Raw genomic sequence first — 6,000 nt, 5'->3', positions numbered from 1 at the left:
CGAAATCTCAGTGGTTTGGGAGTTGTGATGTAACTTGACAGTTATAAGAGTTAGAAACGACTTGATAGTGAATTTGAGTGATGGTGTAGTCTACCTCTGTCCTGTGATTTGATGTGCTCACACTCCATTTTTGCAGAACACATATTTACACAAAATGACCATCTTTGGGACTTAACCATGTTACTAAGTGACCAGTAGGTGTACTATAATTTGCCCTCTGTTTTCTGGTTGTTTTTGTTTCCATTCCTTTTGGGTAGACAGAAAAGCCCAAGTCAACCCTACTCCTTGCTCCTACTGATAAACTTAAGCAGGTCCATCAAAACGACACTTGAGACAATATCAGAAGAGAACCTCTGTGTAGGCTACTTTGAAGAATATCACTTATACGTCAAATTTACTTTGGGGTTAGTTTCCTACCTCAGGAAGTAGAACATTCTCTACTCATTTTGAACTCTCCACAGGCCTCCCCTGAGAGTTAAAAAAATAATCACTAGGGGCTTGCTCCAAAGAATGGATAAATTATTTTACTCCTACGACCATCTGCTAGTTCAACAAAACAGGCACTTACATAATTTGATTTATATGTGGCCAGTGAAAGGCTTATAATGATCAGCTGCAACTTCTGGTGCCAACGTGAGGTGGAAATATTCACTGACATCTGCATCTAGGGGTCAAGATACCACATTAAACTAGTACTTCCTTGATAACACATCAGGGGCCCCGGGGTGGGACAAACAATTAGCTCGCTTGGCTGTTGATCAAAAGGTTAGAGGTTTCAGTAAACTCAGGGAAAAAAGGCCTGGAAAAGGGCTTCTAAAAATTAACCATCGAAAATCCTGCAGAGCACATTTCTACTCTGATGCCTTTGGGTCACCGTAACTCAGTATTGATTCGACCACGGCTGAGTTGGTTTTCCGTCCCATGCCAACTCATTCATTTCATTCCTTCCCAGACCCTGGTTTCCTCACTTATGTGATTTTCTTCAGCTTCCCTTTCGTCAGAGCTTCCAGCACATCAGGCTGACGTCTCTAAAACAGTCTCAGTTGAGGAGGGGAGGCTCAGTCAAGAGGCACTCATTCCCATTCTGCAGAGAGTGTGTATACAGTATGCAATGGTCCTTTCAGACTAGGTCTGTCTTCTGAATCCTGCAGAAATTTCTTCTGCTTTATTCAGAGACCGCAATTTGTTTACCTTTTCATAATTAGGAAACTGCTCCAACTGATCTAGAAAGCCTCCTTCTTTCTTGATGCGGGCTATGTGTCCTGCAGATGAGCAAAAATCATCTCTGTTTGTAGTTTGTCAAAGAAGTTATACCCAAAAAAAGAAGTTATACATCCACTTAGCAACCCAATACTTTGCATATGGTGCCCCCAGAATAACTAAACATCAATCATGATAACAGACAGTGTAACAAGATGGATGGGGGGAGAAAAAAAAAGATGGATGGGGGGAGAAAAAAAAAGATGGATGGGGGGAAAGTGTATTTAAGACAGACCTGCTTCAGTTTGTCCAATGGACCAGTGTTTTAAAGTCTTGATAAGCTATCGGTCTGAGATCAATTTTAGAAAGGAACTAGTATGTATAGCCAACAGTCAGCTGAAAATAGTTCAGAAAATGCAGTCCATCTTTCTATGCGAAATCCAAGCAGGCTTCCCAAAAGCAAAGCCATGTTTCTTTTATAAACAATTATACGACACACATTTTGTGTGGTTTTTTGGGCCTTACTCTAATTTTAAATTTTCAAACCAAAAATGTCCCCCAATGTCTTCTTAAAAGCAAACAAAATTTTAGCTCAACTAGTAAATAATCTTTTCCTTCAGCACTCTGCTCTTTTAAGGTTCATCCATGTGAAATCAAGTTGACAACCACCAGTTAAATGCTTGCACAGGGAATTTCGGGGCCTGTGCGTCTATGTTAATGGAGAGCAACTTGGGAAAACAGCATGAGAATGGTCACACAAAAAGCTGTCAAAGTCACTGATCATTTTACATGTAGAAATTACTGAATTGGTATACGTTCTACTTTGTAAATTCTCAGTGACAACAAGAAAAATAAGATAAAATGTTTGGAGTCTCCCTTCTCATTAGAAAGTAAGTCCCATGAGAACTTTGTTTTCTGTATTCCCAGAGTGTGGAGCTGGAGCTGGCATGCTGGAGGTGCTCAATAAATCTTTCTTGAAGGAAAAAATGAATGCGAACCAGGTAGACAAATAGACGATGGTCTCCTCTTGCTGCAGAAAGGAGACTGCTGATTTCTGTCCCTTTCTATCAGCTATAGACATATAACATAAAAGATCAAGAACCCAAGAGACTTTGTAGGGCTCTCCCATCTTCCTTGGGGAAGGCTGGGCGATTGTGAGAGAGATGGTCAGAAAGTTCAGTGTGCTGGTTGGTCCCAACTCTGCAAGGTGACCGAGACTGAAAACCGACTGCCATTGACTTGATTCTAACTCAGAAAGGAAACAAAAGTCGCATTTAGTAACAGAGTTGATAACGACTCAGTGACATGGTAGGGCAGACTAGAACAGTCCTTATGTGCTCCTGAGGCTGTCAGTCTTTATAGGAACCAATAGCTGCATCTTTGTCCCTCGGAGTGGCCGTGGGGTTTGCACTGCCTCCATTGCAGTGCCTCCCTGACAGTACCCCCAGGGTGAACAAAGAACCCCCAGACTAATTGTCATCGGGTCAGTGCTGACTCAGAGTCACCCCCCCGTGGGTTTCTGCGACTGCACATTTGTATGGGAGTACAAAGCCTCCTTTTTCTCCCAAGGAGTGGGCTGGTGGTTTCAAAGGACCCGCCTTGCACTTAGCAGCCCAGTTCATCACCCGTTACACCACCAGGGCCCCTTGCCAGGGTGAACTGTAGGTATAAATAAACGTTCACCAGTAAAGACCCAGCAGACAGTCTCTCGGAAGCAGGCCCCCAAGCGGGGCCATGGAAAAGTTCACGACTGAGAATGGCCACTCCAGCCACTTAAGGGGAGCGCAGACAGACAAACACGTGGAAGGCGGACCAGAAAGGAATCCAGAGTGCAGAGCCCAGAGCAGGCAATCCCAAGGGCGTGAGGGAGGGGTGTGCAAGCGGGCATGTAGGCGTGCCCCCTCCCCCCCGTCAGCAGGAATCGTACCCTCTGGTTGCACTGCTCACCGGACGAGAGAGTGAAAAGATCGTGCTGACCTGCCCTTAATAATCCTCCCCCCTCCCCAACTCCGCTGGCTGAGGAGGCGTTGTTGAGGGGATTGGCCGACCTTACTGACTGAGTTTAGGGGTACCTGTGTGGTGGCATGTAGCTGGTGCCTAGTCTGTGAGCCCAGGCGGACTTCTCACCTGGGCCTAGGTGACGTGGGGTTGAGCATACTCCGCTTGGAATTTCCCATAGTTGTCTAATTAGTGATTTCTTCCCACCCCCTTTACGTAAAGCGTAGGCAGTCAGTGGACACAACCCCCCTTATCCCTAATCCAGTGACCTGTCAATGTCACAGTGTGGCACACCATGTGGATGCAGACGTGAAGTCCTGCCCTTCAAAACTACCCCCCGCAAAGAATTCCTGAGTGTCTAAGGCTCTATGGAACTTTGGGGGTGGGGGGTGTCATATTAGGGGAGGCAGGTCCCATTGCATGCTACACAGAAAAGAATTTTGAATCTGTTTTTTAAAGCTCTTTCCATCTTTGCACATCTTCCCTCTACTGGGAAACCCTCCTGGTATGTGTTAGGCTGGGTTCTCTAGAGAAGCAAACTAGTGATGTTTGTGTGCACGCGTCTCGAGAAAGAGATTTATATCAAGAAATGGCTCACGCTGCTGCGGAAGTGAGTCTGGGTTGATTCCGTCCGCGGAACAGATGTAAGCTTTGCAATTGTCCTACTCCTGCTGCTGCATGCTCCGGTGAACAGGAAGCAGAAAAAGAAAATAGCAAGACCACAGGCTGGCAGATGCCAAAATGAATAAATCCAAGATGGACAGAATGAATCCAAGGTTGGCAGTCTGCTGATCACACCTGGAGGTCGATGAACCAGATGCAGGATCCAAATCCGACAGTTATAGGTAAGCTAGTTTCAGAACACCGTCAGTCTATGAGGAGGTTCCCCCCGCCAAAAAAAAAAAATGGAATTGCGTTGAGCAGAGCAGAGCTTTCAAAGTACACATTTTTCCCACTAGGTGAGCCTTGAACAACTTGCTCTGAGTTAGTGCACCCAATGTTGTCACCTGGCAAAGGTCTCTGTTCACAGTGAATTTTTTTTTTTTTTTTGCGAAAGCAGTTTTGCTTGAACCTTATTTTGTGTGACAGCAGACAACAGCGTGCAGCTGTGAAATGTTGTTTCCTGCTGGGGAGAAATGCTGCAGAAACGGTTGTGATACTGTTGAACACAGCTTACAAGGACAGCGGTATGGGAAAGACTCAAGTGTTCGAGTGGTTTTCTCATTTCAAAAGAGATGAAATGCTGATTGTTGACAAACCTCATTCTGGATGTCCATCAACCTCCTGAACAGACGAAAAGGTTGACTCGGAGTACTTTTGGAGTTCGTTCTGCCAGGTCAGACTGTTGATCAAGCTTTCTATTAGAGGTTCTGAAAAGATTTTGTAACACTGTGTTACAAAACAGTGTGCCATTTTGTGGCAGACGGGGGACAGTTTTGCCACCATGACAATGCACCTGCTCACTCAGCCACCCCAGCGTGCCAGTTTTGGGGAAAAAAAACAAAACAGCATGTCTCTCTTGCCCCCCACACCTGACTCACCTGACCTCACTCCATTTGACTTCTTTTTATTTCTGCAAATGAAAGTACAGGGATTTGATGACAGAGATGAGGTGAAGAAAAAAAACAAGGGAGGCGCTGTCAGCCATCCAAACTGAGTTGGAAAAATGTTTCCAAGAACAGAACCACAGATTTGACAAATGTATTAAGTGTAATGGAGATTACTTGAAGGCGATAAGGTTGTTTTGTGAAAAGAATGTAAATGCATAGCTTTGAAACAAAAGATTTCATTGGGGGGGGAGGAGGGAGTACCCTCTTGGATACTAAGAGTAAGCCACACGTCAAAGGCTGTCTTCTTTCATTGTATCAAGACTGCGATCGGATTAACCGCTTGGCTGCTTCACAGAAGATCCCATCATGGAGTGGGCCACATCATGTATGATCATATCCCGGGCGAATCATGACCCACCAAGGTTGACATCAAGCCTAACTGCAACGCCAGACTGCCCCCAGCTGCCTCTCCTCCTGCCTTCTCTTTGCTCCTTTCCCTTCTCTTCCCTGGACCCTGGGGTAGAACGTGCGTCCCCTGATCTTCTTTTGTGGAACAGCAATGCTTAGTTATGGCTGACTCCTGCCTCAGATTCCCACCTTTTATTCCTCAGAGCTCTTCGTCAACAAAGGACACTGCGAATGAGAGCTAATGTGAAGGCACATCCTTCTCTGAAAGCTCCTTCCTGCCGGATGCTGACACTGCATGTCTGTGGACTACACTTGGAGAACTGCTGCTGACAATCAACCTCATTGCCGTTTTCATACATGCACATCTTCGAAAGTCAGTCCAGACCTGATATTTCCCATCCTTTCCAGAAATGACCAATCCCGGATGTCTCAGACAAGCCAGAAAGCCACATTTCCCATCAATCAATTCAATTCACTTGCTAATCGTTATTGGTAATTATAGTCTATGTACTTCAAGGTGACTTCCGTTCTTATTTAGCCATCAGCAGTAGTAGACAAATTACCCAGTAGAGAAATGCTTTCTGCCCCAAGGGAAATGATACACTCTGTTGCTCCTAAGATCTGCTAGCCTTGAGTCTGCCTCTAGTTCTGATCCAATCATGTGAAGGTGGGATGGGGCTGGAGATCTGGACTGAGAATCCTTGTGAAGCAATTGAACAGGGACAAACCAAGTCGGATGTGACATTAATAAGCCCACCAATAGCTCACACTATGAAACTCCCAGTCTAAAAAAGAACCTCCTTCTTTATCTTTTCCTCCAAGACAAATCCAGAAATAGATGATG

Source organism: Tenrec ecaudatus, chromosome 7 (assembly GCF_050624435.1).
Source record: "Tenrec ecaudatus isolate mTenEca1 chromosome 7, mTenEca1.hap1, whole genome shotgun sequence".
Lineage (NCBI taxonomy): Eukaryota > Metazoa > Chordata > Mammalia > Afrosoricida > Tenrecidae > Tenrec > Tenrec ecaudatus.
Note: the sequence above shows the minus strand (reverse complement) of the source record.